This window comes from Phasianus colchicus, chromosome 1 (genome assembly GCF_987193195.1).
Source record: "Phasianus colchicus chromosome 1, bPhaCol1.hap1.1, whole genome shotgun sequence".
Classification (NCBI taxonomy): domain Eukaryota; kingdom Metazoa; phylum Chordata; class Aves; order Galliformes; family Phasianidae; genus Phasianus; species Phasianus colchicus.
In genome coordinates this window covers 155,069,957-155,088,323 of record NC_143436.1, presented here as the reverse complement: position 1 = coordinate 155,088,323, position 18,367 = coordinate 155,069,957, and the positions used below count along the sequence as shown (strand labels likewise).

At 41.3% G+C, this 18,367-nt stretch overlaps 1 long non-coding RNA gene across 1 annotated transcript in view; it reads right to left on the bottom strand.

Annotated features, from left to right (window-relative positions):
• The window catches only part of LOC149920167 (uncharacterized), a 28,138-nt gene extending 17,561 nt beyond the window's left edge, over positions 1–10,577 (bottom strand). The window contains exon 1 of the long non-coding RNA XR_016461362.1: positions 10,406–10,577. This is a non-coding gene — a long non-coding RNA (uncharacterized LOC149920167). The remainder of the gene's footprint in view (positions 1–10,405) is intronic.
• Between the last annotated feature and the right edge of the window lie 7,790 nt (positions 10,578–18,367).

The window sequence follows — 18,367 nt, the reverse complement described above, 5'->3', positions numbered from 1 at the left end:
TTGGCCTTCTGGATTACAAACACATGATGTAGGTTCACATCAAGCTTTTCATCCACCAGAACCTCCAGGACCTACGTGGGGCTGCTCTCGATGATTTCTTATCCCTGTCTGTACACATATCTGGAATTGTTCCAACCCAAGCGTAACACCTTATCACTGGCCTTGTTAAATCTCATCAAGTTCTTGTAGGCCCAGCTTGTCCAGGTTCCTTTGAATGGCATCTCTTTGTTATGTTTTATCAATAGCACCCCTTCGCTTAGTGTTATCTGCAAACTTGCTGAAGGTGTACTCAATCCCATTATCTAAGTCAGCGATACAGACCTTCTAAGCCCTACCTTCTAGATGTGAAAGAAAAAATACCAGTGTTATAAGTATAATGAGACCAAATTGGTAATGTTATGATGGCAACATATGGCAAAGCTGATAAGAGTGAATATTTCTAACCCATTTCTCCACATCTTTCATTCCTTGTCTTCTGAAAGTTAGGTCTGTTTCCAGAGAAATCACTGATGGAAAACCTGAAGGAAGCAATGGTTAATGTATTCATCTAAACACACACACATGTAATCTTCAAATATGTTTGTCTCTGTGTATGTGTGTTCATACATATTCAAGTACATATTTGTAGTCATCACAGTGATGCAAACATAGATAAAGGGGTGTGATTAATACCATACTGACTAGAAGGATGTTAATATGAAGCTGGTAATTCTCTCAAATCTTCTGAGATATTCATTTCTCAGAAATCTCAACCCAGCTCTAAGATATGATGCTGAAACAGATCTTCAACAAGGAGAATTCTTGTTACCTTCATCCAAAATGATACAATTTCAGGCTGCTGTCTATCAATATTGAAGTTTATTAATGTAAGCAAATTGAAATTTGGCACTGAAATGCACTAGAATACACAAATATCTCTGGGGAAATAATTTCTCTCAGGTGATAGTTTAGATCAAGACACTGACAGTAGTGCCCCAGCCAATCCTGTGATCAGATAGCATCAACGTGACTATTGTTTGATCCTGTACAAACCTTAGTTAATCTGAAGAGGACATTTACTAATGTCTGTTCAGTAGATTTGAAAGGCCTTCACAATCAAATGGATAGTTTTATACAACAGAAAGATTCCTTGGACTTTGTTAGCAAGATCTGTATTTCTTTTGAGAAGGGAAAAATAAAAAAAAGTTTTGGTTTTTTTTTTTTACATTGGGAAACACTTTTACACTTTTTTTTTTTTTTTCATAAGGGAACAATTTTTAATATGGGAGTGACTGAGCAATGGAACAGGTTGCCCAGAGAGGCTGTGGAGTCTCCACCCTTTGAGATATTGAAATACTGTCTTAAAGAAGGAGCTTTAGATGGATGTTTGAACAGTGGGGTGGACAAGATGATTTCTGCAAGCGTCTTCCAACCTCAGCCATTCTGTCACTCTGGAAAGAGACAGATTACATTCTGCTTTAAAGACTGCTTAAGCAGTCTTTACAGTTTTACATAGGAGCCAAAGGGTAATGACTAGTTACTACCATAGGAGCTTCAGGCTGATAATAAAACTTACAAGTAATAGATGAAGTTTTATCGTATGTAATATTATTGTTTTATTTTTGTTATTGCATGTGGTATTATAATGCTATGGTAATATTATCTTTATGAAGTACTGCATTTTATAGAAAGTATTTCAGAGATTGTATCTAGTAAAGGAAAGATTCCTGAGGAATAGAGTATTTGGATACTCACTGAAGCTCTCATGTACAGATGAGCAAGACTTCACCAAATGTTCAATCTTCACTGAGCACAGAATAATTTTGTGTTCCTAAACTCAGTTTAAGATTTCAGCGTGAAAATAACTAATTGTAACAGTGTATTACCTCCAATATCCTTCAATTTAGCTACCTACTTTTCAAACTGGTCAGTATTCAGCAGCAGCAGGAAGATCACTAGAAAATCTATGAGTTACTTTTAGGAAACGAAAAGGATATAGTAAATATGAAAGTCAAATATAATACATGTCATAGCAGAAGAAAACAACACTCTGAATATAATTCAGAAGTTAAGTCCTCCAAAAAATATGTGGGTATTAATGACAAGCTAGAAATATGCCTACTATAATTTGAAATCATGCTCCCTTTATGGAATATGTGAGAATATCAGTAGTTGGGAAATGGTGGAAAAAAATGTTATGAAATCCACATCTACTTTATGAGGAAGGTATTGGCAAACAAACATTCTGAGAGTGTTGGTGTTACATAATTTTGAAGTATGTGAGAAAATTTAATACATCCTTGGAATTCAAAAATATCAGAATGGAAACTTCTATACTGCTGACAGTTTGGAGTATGTCTAGATCACATGACGATCACATAGGGATTTCTACTTTGGTTCTCTTCTGTTGGTAGGTCTCCTTGGCAGCACAGTTCAAAAGAAGGCTAACAACTTGGGACCTGGAAGCAATTTAATCAGCACCACATGGCACTGTCTCTGGGCCAGCCAAAGCTGTGAACCCTGCAGTTAATTAACTCCTGAAGATTCTCTGGCTCATGCAGCTGGTGGTGTTTTGGGTCCTGACAATTCCCATTCAGAGTTCAGACAATGGAAAACACTCCTTCAGGAATTTTTATTATCATTGTTACTCTTTTCAGTAACACGAAGAGAATCTAGATTGTTGACTTCTGTGTGAAGCATGTTACAAAATGTGTAGAACTCTACGGGACATAGAACAGTGTATGGAAATTCTTTAACTTAGGCTCTTATTTCCTTTTTTCTTATTTTTGTAAATCTTTCTTGGCATCATGACTAGAATGATTTTCAACATTATAGCTCTTAACACTCAGTTGAGTGTTTTAACACAGTACTTTTGCTAAGTTATGTGGTAAGAACTATAATGATTTCCCAGCTGAAGGAATTGATAAAAATGTCAGCTATGGAACATATTGACCTTTGTTTCAATTTTTATTTTTTTCTGCACTTAGTGCAACAAAGGCAGCATTAATTAAAAAAAAATAATTAAAAAAAAATCTTAGTTAAAAACTTTGTCCTTACACTGCCACCACTTGAATGAAAGTACAGTGGTCAGGAGTGCAAGTAAAGGCCATAGACTGAAGGAACACTCTGGCAAAAGGCTATGGAAAAGGAAATGCCAAGATAGCATCAGCACAGAATAAAAAGGAGAATTGACATGTTTTCCTGAATTACTGGCAGGTTCAGTAGTGGGATGGAAGATGTCAAAACACAGGAAGAGGAATCTCTTCAAACAAGTGTGGAGTTAATTATTAGTATCATGACAGAAGTCTGTGAGATGAAAGGACAGATCCTGAGGAGCCCCCAGGATTTAAGCATTTACTTTAAATTTAAATATTTAAGAACCATTTAAATTTAATACATTTTCCATTGAAGATGATCCAGAAATCAGAGATTTAGTTAGTTGGTGGGACACTGTGGGATAGCTATAAAGATTTGACAGGTGTATGATGTTCTGACTAGATTGCATGTATTTCTGCTGTGTTGTTTTGTGTTTTACCAGTATTTTTTTTTTTTTTTTTTTTAAGTATGTGTATTCAAAGGTCAGATATTTTGCAGGAAAATGATCTGTATGTGTGGAAGCCAACTGAATGCAAAACAACTAGATGGTATCCAGTAGGCTTAAATATAGCTTGAGTATGCAGGTGCCTAATACCCATCACAACTGGAGTCAGCAATTTTCAAAGTCTACTTAACTCTTTTCATTCCAACTTTCATTAAGTGCCTCCCTGCTAGATTGGAGTACCTCTTGAGCTGCTTTAAAGAAGTCATTGACAACTGTTTAAAAACTCTTAAGGTATGTCCTATAAAGTCTGCAATAAATAAAGAAATAGGTTGTGATCAAAGATTGGGAATACAGGTACGTGAATTATAAAGCATTCTAAAATTCTGGAACCATTTTTTTGAAATAAGGGGTAATAGATAAGAAATCTGAACAGTAAGAGACTAGATTTAATCTGAGCAGAGTGATGAATCCTCATCTTCAAACTGCTGGAGAATGTCCTGATTAACAGGGCATATGGTACAAGTGACCCCCTCATTTGAAGTTGGATTATGTCACTTCAGTAAATGTGCCTTGTGGTTTGGTAGCTTAGTACTAAGAGGAAAAAATGTCCTCATCCACAGTGATTTCTTCCTTGGTAGTTTTGGCACTGTCTTAGAACACTGGGAACATACAAACTCAACCTTTCTTATTTTCCTCTCCCCTGGGGTCAGTTCCAGCCACAGTCAACAGACTGCCAGTGTGGAAATTACCTTCCTGTTCTCTGATGAGCTGGTATTCTATGGGAAGAATGGGAGTCACCTCCACATCTCACTGAATATCAGTGCTATCTTTGGCTAGAGTAGAGACTGAATTAAGTTGGAACAATATAATGATTTGGAATTACCTTCAACATTGTTTTCTACTGATCCTCAGTTTTACCTCACAATATTCAATGACTGTTTTAGGAATTTATGCAGTTGTATTAGGTGACTTGGATCATTCTCTGAACCTAAATGGTTGCAACTGAATTACCTAAACTAAATAGAATGGGTTTCACATGCAATTTAATCTGCACCACACAGAAGAGTAGGCAGATGTTAAACCACTTAAAAGATTAGGTCTGAGCTCCAGGACTGTAATTCTGGTATCATTCTTTATAGCCACTACAGAATCACAGAATAGCCAGGGTTGGAAGGAACCTCAAGGATCAAGAATCTCCAACCCTCCTGCCACATGCAGGGCCATCAACCTCCACATTTAATACTAGACCAGGCTGCCCACGGCCCCATCCAATCTGGCCTTCAACAGCTCCAGGGACGGGGCATCCCTCTCTGGGCAGCCTGTTCCAGCACCTCACCACTCTCTCTGTAAAGAATGTCCCCCTGACAAGGTTCAACATGGCAAAGTGCAGAGTTCTGCACTTGGACCAGAGGAATCCCAGGCATCCATATAGACTAGAAGGAGCAGCCCTTGAGAGCAGCCCTGTGGAGAAGGACCTGGGGGTCTTGATAGATGAAAAACTTAACATGAGCCAGCAGTGTGCCCTTGCGGCTCGGAAGGCAAATGGTATCCTGGGCTCCATCAACAGAGGGGTGGCCAGCAGGGACAGGGAGGTGACTGTTCCCCTCTACTCTGCTCTTGTGAGGCCCCATCTGGAATACTGTGTCCAAGTGTGGAGTCCCCAGTACAAAAAAGACAGGGAGCTGTTGAAGAGGGTCCAGAGGAGGGCCACAAAGATGATCAGGGGACTGGAGCACTTCCCCTATGAAGACAGGCTGAGGCAGCTGGGCTTGTTCAGCTTGGAGAAAAGAAGGCTGCAGGGTGACCTCATTGCAGCATTTCAATGCCTAAGGGGAGCCTACAGAGGGGAGGGGAATCAAATCTTTGAAAGGGTAGATTACAGCAGGACAAGGGGAAATGGTTTTAAGTTGAGGGAGGGGAGATTTAGGTTGGACATCAGGGGGAAATTCTTTACAGAGAGAGTGGTGAGGTAGTGGAACAAGCTGCCCAGAGAGGTTGTAGATGGCCCGTCCCTGGAGGTGTTGAAGGCCAGATTGGATGGGGCCCTGGGCAGCCTGGTCTAGCATTAAATGAGGAGGTTGGTGTCCCTGCATGTGGCAGGGGGGTTGGAGATTCATGATCCTTGAGGTCCCTTCCAATCCTGGCCATTCTGTGATTCTGTGATTCTGACATCCAACCTAAATCTTCCCTGTCTCCCTCAACTTAAAAACATTTCTCCTTATCCTGCTGCTATCTACCCTTTCAAAGAGTTGATTCCCCTCCTGTTTGTAGGCTCCCTTTAGGTACTGAAAGGCTGCAGTGAGGTCACTCTGCAGCCTTATTTTCTCCAGGCTGAACTAGCCCAACTCCCTCAGCCTGTCTTTATAGGGGAGGTGCTCCAGCCCTCTGATCATCTTCGTGGCCCTCCTCTGGACCCTCTCCAGCAGCTCCTGTCTTTCTTGCATTGGTGCTCCAGACCTGGACACAGTACTCCAAATGGGGCCTCACAAGAGCAGAGTAGAGGGGGACAATCACCTCCCTATCCCTGCTGGCCACCCCTATTCTGATGGAGCCCAGGATAACATTTGCTTTCTGAGCTGCAAGAGCACACTGCTGGCTCATGTTAAGCTTTTCATCCATCAAGACTTCCAGGTTCTTCTCCGCAGGGCTGCTTTCAAGGACTGCTCCTTCCAGTCTGTATGGAAGCCTGGGATTCCTCCGGCCCAAGTGCAAAATCTTGCACTTTGCTGTGTTAAACCTCATCCGGTTCACCCAGGCCCACCTTTCCAGCCTCTCGAGGTCCCTCTGAATGGCATCCCTTCCTTCCATTGCGTCAACTGCACCACTCAGCTTGGTGTCATCAGCAAACTTGATGAGGGTGCACTCGATTCTGTCATCAGTGTCATTGATAAAGATGTTAAAGAGCACTGGTCCCAAGACAGACCCCTGGGGGACGCTGCTTGTTAGCGGTCTCCACCTGCATATAGAACTATTGATGACCACCCTTCTTCTGTGGTCTTTCAATCAATTTCTTATCCATCGAGTGGTCCACCCATCAAATCCACATCCCTCCAATTTGGAGATAAGGATGTGGTGGGGGACCATGTCAAAGGCCTTGCTCAAGTCCAGGTAAATGACATCGGTCGCCTTTCCCTTGTCCACCAATGCTGTGACTCCATTATAGAAGGCCACCAGATTTGTTAAGCATGACCTTCCCCCGGTGAAGCTGTGCTGGCTGTCTTGGATCACACACTCATTCCTCATGTGATCAAGCATGTCGTCCAGGAGAATCTGTTCCATGATCTTCCCAGGCACAGAGGTGAGACTCATTGACCTGTAGTTCCCTGGGTCCTCCTTGCTCCCTTTCTTGTAAATGGGAGTGATGTGACCCTACCTCCAGTCATCCGGGACCTCACCTGACAACGACTTCTTCATGACTTCTCAAATATGATGGAGAGTGGCTCGGCAACTGCCTCAGCCAGCTCCTTCAGAACCCTGGGATGCATGCCATCCGGCCCCATAGACTTAAACACATTCATTCTCATGAGGTGGTCTTGGACTTGCTCTGCCCTTACAGTGGGGGGGTATTTACCGCACCGGTCTCCACTTAGAGGTTTAGGGATGCAGGGCTCAGGGATGTGAGAAACACTGGAATCCTGGCCGCCAGTGAAGACCGAGGCAAAGAACTCATTCAGTACCTCAGCCTTCTCTTTGTCCATTGAAGCCAGTTCTCCTTCTACATTTACCAAAGGAAGTACACTCGCTTTGGCCTGTCTCTTCTGGGCAATGTACCTGTAAAATGCCTGCAAGTCCGGATGGCATCCCTGTATTTTTCCCAGGTGAAACACCCTTGTTTCCAGAGCTTGTACACACCTTTCTTTGCCTTCAGCATGCCCAGCAGGTCCTTGCCGAGCCATGCCAGTTTCCTTCTCTGCCTGCTTTCTTTTCTCCTCTTGTGCTCTCAGGAAGGCATCCTTGAGGAGCAGCCAGCTCTCCTCAATATCTTAAAGACACCATCCCAGGGGATCTTGGCCAACAGTCCATTGAACAGCTTAAAGTTTGTTCTTCCAAAGTTCAGGGTCCTGATGCCACTCTTTGCCAGGCCCACATCCCTTGAGATAACGAACTCAACCAGGGCTTGGTCACTGCAGCCCAAGCTGCCTCCAACCTTAATGCCTTTAATGATCTTCTCTGCATTGGTGAGCAGCAGGTCCAGCAACGCTTCACCTCTGTTCGGTCTGTCCAACACCTGGACCAGAAAGTTATCATCAACACATTCCAGGAGCCTCCTGGACTCTTGAGGTTCCCATGTGGTCTTTCCAAAGGTATCCGGATGGTTGAAGTCCCCCATCAGGACGAGAGCCTGTGAGGATGGATGCCTCCCACAGCTGAAGCAAGAAAGCCTCACCAACAGTCTCCCCTTGATCAGGTGGCCTGTGCTATACACCTATCACCATACGGCCTTTGTTAGTCCCATCCCTAATTGTAACCCACAGGTTCTCAACTTGTTCCTGACTGTTTCTCAGAGGGAGCTCCTCACAGTCTATCCACTGTTTGACACAGAGGGCAATTCCCCCACCTTTCCTACCTCGCCTATCCCTTCTAAAGCAGTGATATCCCTCAGTGATGGTACTCCAGTTATGGGAGTCATCCCATCATGTTTACATGATAGCAACAAGGTCATAACTTTCCAAGCACATCACAGTTTCCAACTCATCCTGTTTATTTCCAAAGTTGTGTGTGGTATAAAGGCACTTCAGCTGGGCTTTCCGTCTCACCGGTTTTATAGAGGATTTAGGATCCCCTAGAACAGCAGCATCCCCAGCATCCCCCTGCCCTAGTCCCTCCCTTTGTACTCCACCATCTTCGCTCATCAAGTTTGGAACAAACTCTCAAATGACCCACTCAGCCCCAGTGGCCTTCGTTTTGTCCCCTTCCCCCTTCATACCTAGTTTGAAGTCCCACCAGTTCCTCGGCTAAGATCCTCTTACCCCTCGGAGACAGGCTACCTTCCATCTGCAGCCATCATACCAGGTGCTAAGTAAATTGCTCCATGGTCAAAAAAACCAAAATTTCTGTGTTTGCACCAACTTCTAAGCCATATGTTTATGAGGTGTTTTTTTGGATCCTTTCAGTATCCTGCCCTGCCACTGAAAGTATAGAAGAAAAAACTACCTGCACGCCTGCTCCATCAACTACCCGCCCTAGTCCCCTGAAGTCTTTCTTGATAGTCCTCAGGATTTTCTCAGTGACTTCGTCACTACCACCCTGAACTATCAGAATAGGGGGTAATAATCAGAAGGGTGATTCAATCCAGGAATAGAAGTGTCCCTGACCCGTGCCCCATGGAGGCAGCACACCTCCCTACAGGTAGGGTCAGGCCGACACATAGGGCCTTCAATTCCTCTCAGCAGGGAGTCACCTATGACAACCACACCCTTCTGTCCTTCCGGATGGAGGTGGTCTTGGGGCGTAGGGTCGACCGTTTCACTCGAGGCAACCTCATGGGTGGACCTCCCTCCACAACCCCACTCACCTCTCCCTCAAGTTCAAGGGCCTCAAACCTATTGCGCAGAGGCACCTGGGGAGCCAAGGATGGTCGGGATGGGGGATGCCCACTTCACTGAGCTGGTATCTGTTTCCACTCCTCCTCCTTTCTCAAATTGTTGCTAGGGGAAGGAGAGGACAGGGGGCTCACTGGAGCACGGTCTGCCATCTGGTTCCTCTTTCCCACCTGTTTGCAAGATAGCAGGGGATGACATGCTCCATGTGGAGCCTCAGCTGTGTGCCAAGATCTCGGAGCTGACAGGGACTGGCACCACCAATCAATCTCCCTCTCACACTCCTTTATGGTCTCAGCCTCTCCACCTCCTCCTTCAGGTTGACCACAAGGCTGAGTAAGTCATTTAGCTGGTCACATCTTATACAAGTGCTGCCTCCATCACTTGGCACTGCAAAGGGCAGGCTCTGGCACTCATCACAGCCAGTGACCTGCATACTAGAATCATAGAATCATAGAATTACAAGGTTGGAAACGAGCTGTAAGATCATCTAGTCCAACCATCTCCTCATTACCATTGCTACCACAAACTAAACCATATCTCGTAGCTTCTCATCCAGGTGTCTCTTGAACACTGCCAGGGATGGCAACTCCACCACTTCCCTGAGCAGGCCATTCCAGTGTCTGACCACTCTCTGAGAGAAAAAGTTTTTCCTCACGTCTAACCTAAATGTCATCTGAACTTGTGGCCATTTCCCCAGGTCCTGTTCATTGCCTGGAGAAGAGGCCAAAGTACTCTTCACCATAACCTCCCTTCAGGAAGTTGTAGAGTGCAATGAGGTCTCCTCTGAGCCTCCTCTTCTCCAGACTAACAATCCCAGCTCCCTCAGCAGCTCCTCATAGGACTTGTGCTCCAGACCCCTCACCAGTTTCGTTGCCCTTCTCTGGACACGCTCCAGGGCCTCAATGTCTTTCCTGTAGAGAGGGGCCCAAAACTGAACCCAATACTCGAGGTGCAGCCTCACCAGTGCTAACTACATCTTGTTTAAGGTCCTCAGTCTGGGTCTCCACACTTTTCTTAGCATCAGCTATCCTTTCAAGTGTGCACGGGACCTCAGTCTGGGTCTCCACATTTTTTTTGGCTGCAGTCTGCCTTCTGCATAAGCATGGGACCTCTGTCTGGGTCCCCACAATTTTTGTGGCGGTAGCCATTGCAAACCAGCAGGCACAGTAACACCACTCGGTAGCCTTAATGGGGTGTGAATGATCAGCCCCACCCACTGCCCGTAGGCTGGCTCTGCCCTCGCCCCGTTGCCGGGTCGTTAACAGGAGCCCGCGCACTTATCTCTCACTTGAAAGTGATAACAACCCTCCTTGCTGTGTAGTCCCGTGTATGGGTGGCTTACTGTTTCTCCTCGTTAAAATATTCCAGGCGAATCTCGCACACCAACTCCTCTCCGTCTCTAGACGTCTCGCTGCCTTCCCGGAGGCGTTTTCTAGTCTAGTCGAGGGGAGTGGACGCAGAGCCGTTGCCTTGGCAACGCCCCCTTCGCGTCAGCCGCTCTCGCGAGAACTGCCCGGCCGAGAGCTGCCCGGCCGCTCGGCTGTCTCGGGGATCCGTGGATGAGGGAACCGGCCGAAACGCCCTGCATGTCGCGGTCAGTCGCTGCGGTTCTGGCTGGAGCAGCTCCGAAGCAGCGAACCTCGATCAAGGATCGCCTAGCACTATTAACATAAGACTTAATTCAAATCAGGAGAGCAAACTTGAATGTGTTTTTATTTTTTTTCAATTGTAACAATGTTTCTAGTTTTAGGTTTTTTACCTGAGATTATAACAGCCACGTTCTTAACTTCCACAGAATGTACTCTTGCAAGCATGTCTTAATTCTTAAGGCTACTAGATTTTTCACAGTTAGAAGGCAAAGATGTATGAATTAACCAATATTTATTCCACACCACCTAAACAGCTAGGTAGGCAAAGCAATGTCAAATTTTACCTTCTGTCATCTTTCCTTGATTCAAGGGTTGGAATAGATTGAGCTTCTTCTAAAAATGCATTACTACAAGAATATTATGGTCTTGCCGGGAAAAAACAGCTTTTACAATTGATATGATACAATCAGCTTTTGAGATGATTCTTCACTTAATAGAGCTTGTTAAGGAATGTTAGAATATCCTCCAGCTCCCCCCTAAAAAGAAGCCACTCTTAATGGAGTAGTTTCCCATCTGTTTTAAGCTCAGCAACTTTGTTTTCCTTTTGCTGCTAATTGTAGTTTTAATAATTCTTATACAGAATTTTTGCGCAATACTGATGAAGGCAGATCAGTCAGTCTTACTGTTTTTATATTTTTTATGTATAGTTTCATAAGTAATTCCTCTTTGAAAGTACATTTCAGTGGAAATATTTCCTGCAGATTGGATTCAAAGGGAAACAATATTCTCATAATACTTTTTTTTTTTTTTTTTTTTACAAGATTAAATCATAGATAATTATGCTTTTCATAAGTAGCATTTCTTAAAAAGCAGTGGATGTTGTCTACCTCTCTGCAGGACTTCTACAGGCTTTCAACACTGTCTCCCATAGCATCTTCGTAAGTAAGCTTAGAAAATAAGGTCTCTATTAGTGGCCTAGTTCCACCAAAATAAATAACAAGTATCTTGACCTGAGTATGAGACAGGACTTTATCCATTTATGATCTGGTCAAAAAACAGATGTCTGTGACAAAGTGTAGACAATCTCATTTTTCATTCAGCACGTGTGCAAAAAAGAACAGAAGGTTGTTATTATTATTTTTTATCCTCCTTTTCTGTATTCTCTCACCTCTTACATAACACTGATTATGTCTGATCATCGCTAGCCTGTTCACTAGCTTTAGTCCTTAGCTGTGCTACGTATGGTTTCTGCCATTAATTTATTGCTGAATATAATACAGAATATTTTCCAAAAAAGTTTATGTTTATACATAGTATACCTTACAGTTATCCAAAACTGCTTTTGTATATTTGTATAACATTTAGTAGGAGTAGGCTAAAAGTGCTTCCTGAATATTTTTTTAACAACATTCTTAAATGGCAGTCAGGATCAAGACAGAAGCTACAATGTGGTATTGTAGATGCAATTCATCAACTTTCTGGCTTTGAATTCTTTACTGGTGAAAGGCTGTCTTTCTTTCTTGTTTTTCTTTCATTTCCTTCTTTTGAGAGAACTTCAGGTGTGTGAAGATAAATTTAATGAATACAGAAAGTGTGCTAAATTTGTACTTTCTATCAAGAGATTATATTCTCCCTTTTGGTCTCTTAAAAAAAATGCCTAAAGCCAGGAGCTAAGACAATGATTTAAAGAAAATAAATGGGAACTGGGAGGCTGTGAGTTAGCACCCTATTCTTTTATCAGCCTGAATATTTGTAATTCTCAGCATGCGAGAACAATGCCAAGACACTGCATGATGGTAAATTGGATTAAATGTGTACTGATTTCATGGAGAGATAAAGTCCTTTCACTGAATCAAGGGACTTAAATTGCTTATTTTAGTGATATAATATTTCAAGTTACCCTGATAAAATACTATGACAAATATGATTTTCAGAATGTGAATTGGTTTGGGATGAAAAATGAGTTTATTATGTGCTCAACATGAACAACAAGTTTTCCTGCCGTGATATTATTTTGTATCTATGAAACTGACATACATTAAGGAATGATTGCTTATTCTCTTGAAATAATCTGGCAACACTGAAAAAAATATCTAGACTTAAAGAATGCATCAGATCATAAAATTCTAAGGGCCTGAACTGGGACTGTAGCTTTTATATTACAGAGTCCATAGGGACAGATGGGATCCACCCAAAGGTACTGATGGAGCTGGCAGACTGAATGCGAAGACGCTTTCCACCATCTATCAGTGTATCTGGACAGCCGGAAAGGTCTCATAAAGCTGGAGGCTTGCCAGCGTGACTCCTATCTACAAGAACAGTCAGAAGAAGGATCTGGGGAACTACAGGCCTGTCAGCCTGACCTTGGTGCCCAGAAGGGTTGTGGAGAAAATCATCATGAGTGAGATCACATGGCATGTATGGGACAACTGAAGGATCAGGTACAGCCAGCATGGCTTCATGAAAGGCAAGTACTACAGGCTTGGGGCAGATAGGCTGGAAGACTGCATGAAAGAAATGGACCTGGGTGTGTTGGTCGATGCTTGCCAGAATATGGGCCAGCAGTGTGCCCAGGTGGCCAAGAAGGACAGTGGCATCCTGGCTTGTGTCAGAAATAGTGTGGCCAGCAGGAGCAGGGAAGTGGTCTTCCTCCTATTCTCAGCTCTGGTGAGGCTGCACCTTGAGTACTGTGTTCAGTTTTGGGCTCCTCACTACAAGAAAGGCAGTGAGGCTCTGGAATGTGTCCAGAGAAGGGCGACAAAGCTGGTGAGGGGTCTGGAGCACAAGTCAAATGAAGAAACTGGGATTATCTAATCTGGAGAAGAGGCTCAGTATAGCAGACATTATTGATCTCTACAACTCCCTGAAAGGAGGTTGTGATGAGGTCAGATTCAGCCTCTTCTCCCAGGTAATAATAGGACTAGGGGAAATGGCCTCAAGTTGCACAAAGGGAAGTTCAGGTTGGATATTAGAAATAATTTATTCTCCGAAAGAGTGGTCAGGCACTGAATTGGGCTGCTCAGGGAGGTGGTGGAATCACTATCCCTGGAGGGATTTAAGAAATGTTTAGCTGTGGCAGGAAGGGACATGGTTTAGTCCTTGGCTTCTTGAAGCTGACTAGAGGTGAATGGATGCATGTTGTTTTTAATTCAAAATAAGTCTGATTCAAATCCTTGACACCTACAAAGGAGAACTTGGTGAATTTGGGTTGTCATACAATACTTTCCTTTATTCTGGGGAAAAAAACCTCTTCCATTTAAAAGGAGTTATGGCAGAATGATTTGGTCTCTGCTTTTTGAAAGAAACTCCAGCTTCAGTCCTGCACTTACCTTAGCCTGTGGTGGCAATTGATTGAGCTATTTTGGTTTTAAAGTTTTCTGGCCCTTATAGTTTGCTTTAGAGAAGCTTAAGATGTCAAGTAGCTCTGGGCAGCCTGATCTAGTGGTTGGCAACGCTGCCCGTGGCAGGAGTGTTGAAACTAGATGATCATTATGGTCCTTTTCAACCAGGCCATTCTATGATTTTATGATTTTATTCTATGATTCTAAGTATGCTTGGATTTGTCTCTGCTTTTTGAATTGGCAGATATGCTCTAGGTAGTTGTGCCTACAAGTTGTAAAATATTATTTATGCAAACAGAATTGCAGTCTGTTCCTTTTCTTACTACTAGTTAAGAAACTACGAACTACTCTGCTGGACAACTGTTACCAAGATATCAGAAAACTCAGTTTAAACATTAGGCAAGTGTGAAAGACCTGAAGAAAGTAGAATGCATAACATTTTTGAACACTGTACAAGAGATGATAGGCTTCCCTAGATCCTAACATTTACTAAAATTGAGTATTAAATTACAAGGAAACAAGGCCATTTTACATCTAAATAAGAATATCTTCAAAAAGAATTTAGTTCACTTTAGCGGAGTCCATTGTGCCTTTAGCTAATTTCAATTTATCTGCAAGTTTCTCAGTGTCCACATCTTTTAAGCAAGCAACAAAGTGAAAAGATAATGTAGGCAAAAAATGAATCCCGACAGTTTGATGCAGACATCTTTAGTGTAGATTTTGTCCCAAGAACACTTCAAGCTTTGGCTAAGAAACCAGATATTAAGTATTGATTTTTCAAGGCAGTGCCTGTTAGGGAACTTTCTCAAGTTTTATTTTATGTATAAAGCTCACTGTCTTTAGAACAGAGTATCAAAAAATGAGTTTGTCTTGTGACTCCTTGACATCTCTTGTTCCCTTCTGCTCCATACCAGTTTCTGTGCTGCATATGTTTAATTGTGCACTGTTCTCAGAACAGTAATTAAAGCCCAATCTGACTTGTTGCTGAGCAAGATTATAAGGGCTCTGGCTGTCAGCACGGTCAAAGATCAACTATTACCCCACAGAGAGCTTACTGCTGCTTTATAATTTATTCTGCTGAAAGCTCCTCTGAGAACAGGACAGACTTTGCAGCTGTTGGTGTTGTTCCTCTCCAGATGCAACTCTTTTGTAGAAAGTACAAAATTCAGTTATACATTACAGCTATTTCTGAATTTCTTACTTATATTTGACAATACAAGGGTTTCTTTTTTGTTTTGTTCTGTTTCATTTTTTAAGACTTAAACTAGTATTAGATGATATTTACGCATACTTGAAAGTTTTTATGTGCAGGGAAATCAAAGAAACATCACTGATGCTAAACCCACCACTTAAAAGACCCTGTCTTCCTTCAGATGCATATAAGTGAAATAGGGTCTGAAAGATCATTTATATGTATAGATTCAATTAAACCGTTATACATTTTTTTGGCACTAACAGAGAATGAACAATAAAGGACCAGGCTGCAAAGAATGTGTACAGTGTAATGTGCGGTCAGTAATTATGAATTGTCTAGTCATTCCTAGTGAAAAGATTCAAGACTGGCATTCTCTGTAAATAAAGAAGCCATAGAATCCATCAGAATTAGAAACGTTATTAAGTCATCAATGGCACATGCTGAAATTATCTTTTTCTGTAGCTTTTCTACAACTTTGTCCTGTCATATTTTACCATTTAGCCATTGCACGTCTACCATTCTTCTCAAGACACAGTTCCAGATTCGTTTCCGTTCAAAAAGCTACTAACAATCTGAATGAAATAAGTCAAACAACCTACTCTAATTTTTTTAAATTATTATTATTATTAATTTGTTATATAGGATGATATCAGCTCATCCCTACTCAGACTTTGCCTGGTGATGTTTTTGTCTTACATCTGAGGAATTTTTTGTTCCAACTTTGAGTAACTGATCTGTGAGACATCCATTTACTTATTCATTCTGACAACGACAACTCATGAAGGCACTTCGAAGCAGTGGTTCTCACGGGAAGTGATGCCAGTCATCTCTACAAAGCCTGGATAACTTTAATGCCCTGACAGAGTTCCCAGAGTGCTTCTCATACACGAACTCCCTTCCCTTACATAAACTAGAGAACAGTTATAACATCTCTTTGCACAACTCCTTTCTGACAAATTTCAGGATGGTCTCCAGTAATCCCCATTACTCTATTCCATTAATCTGGTGACAGTGGTTTTTTTTTTCACTTTCTGTTTTACTAATTCTTAAGATACTATGTTTTTCCTTAGTGCAATATACAACCTTACTTTGATGTCTTCGGTACTTTTCCAGCTTTCATATTGTCAGATGACAGTCCATACAGCAAAAATACTGAATTAGGGAAATCAGAATGGCTATGTAAAATCTATATTACTATCCAAAATCCAGGATTTCATCTTTAGTTACCTGAGTCAAAGATTATGATAAACACCGTGTTTTGTTTGCATTCAAAATGGCAGCAAACTAGGGATGTAATGTAAATGCATTCTTAATTGAGTTTATGAAATAATCCTGTTGATCATTTGTGCATTCAAGAATTCATTTTTGTTCACACTAAAATTTTTATATATTCTTACCTTTATTTCATAAAGGCAAATGAAGTTCAAAATATTTATCCAAATTTCAAAACATCACTTTTTGTCAAAATGAAGTTACACGTCTTGAGCTTTAACATTTTGTTTTGTGCACGTTAGTTCATATTCTTCAGTCACGTTTGACTGTTAAAATATTAGTGCCAGCAACAGCGGAGCTTTGTAAACTAAGTCTTTCCTTTTCCTTCCTTCCTTTTAGCCTGATGAAAGAAGTTGATACTAGAGGTTGTTGTGCCAAATAAGTACAACTAAAGGAAAAAAGAAGTCATAGAAGTAGATACTCTTTTTTTTTTTTTTCCTAAATATTAGCATTCTTTTACATGTGCTGAAGTGACTGGGATGTACTGGAAAGGAAAAAAAAACATGAAAACATTTTCACTGCTGTTAAAAACTATTCTAAAAAAAAGCCTGTTTTATATCTGATATACAAAGGAAGTTAAAGAAAGAGGCAATTGGATATTTGAGGTTGAAATTTTCAGAAAAACTAGCTTACTGGCTTAAACGTTCATTTGAAATAGAATCCTTGAATGAAGAAATGTTGCTCTTTATCCTTCTGACACAGGTAATCTGAGCTCTATGGAGTTTATTATGTATAACTGTTCTGCATGAGGTCTTAAAAAAAATAGATCCTGCAGGATAATTTTGTTTGTTGTAATGTTTAATTTATGCATCTCTCTCTTTTTTTTTTTCATTGAATTATGGCATTTCAAATGAGAGCTAGATATTTTTATTACTTTTTTAATTTCATTACCAAGTTGTACAGGTTTCAGAACAACTTTCCTGAGGAAGGGTTTTCACACAGTATCCTTATAAGGATTTTCCATTCCTGTGTGATTGGACCAAATTATCTATTTACTTGTTATCCACCCGTTTATGCCAGTTGTGAGTTACAGAACTCTTATAACACACAAAACCCACGTTTCATTTGTCTACTGTTTTTAGGTTTGAACAAAATTGCCAGTATTAAAACAGTTGTGCCTCATTCTAGTGAAATACTTTAATCATATAAAAGTATTTTACAAAATATTTTCATGTTTCAGGTATGCTAATCAGCTTACTGTGCCATTAAGATTCAGTGTTGCAGGAAGTAAAGAAGCTTTGTCTGAAAAATATTTATGAGATTCATAAAGCTGTTATTCATGGTCATGCTCTGTGCAAATGGAGACAGAAGAGAAGAAACTTCTTTGTTGAGGGTATTTACTATTGGCTGGGGAATTTTCCCCCAAGCAGTACTCTAATAATTTTGCTCAGATTGTGGGTATTTCTGTGTGACCAGGTTGCAGGCTACACAGTGAGTCTCTAATCCCTGAAGCAATGTGAGGTCAAGCATTTCCCTGCTTATTTAGTAAGCAGGAGGCAGTGAAGAACATTCTAAAACCCAGTTGCCTGGTGTTTTCAGTGTTTGGTTTTCATGAAGAACACAAATACGTCATGTAATACCCAATATCACATTTAAAATTCTTCTTTTAATAGAAAATTATGGCCTTATTTTAACGTAGTATTTGAACACACACATTTAGAGATGGGGACAAATTTAATCCTTCACCAGAAATTAATTTCCGCTGTCACAGTTGCCCTGTGTCTTATAGGATAATTGTAAGTTACTGTTCAAGTAAGTGCACCTTTCAACTCTATTGTTTGATGCAATAATTCAGAAATGGTAATACATTCAACATGAAAGATGTTGTGTGTTCTGGCAAAAAAAAATCTTGGGACAGACAAGATAAATCCAAGAGTAGATTATATATCTGGCAAAATTGTAAGAAA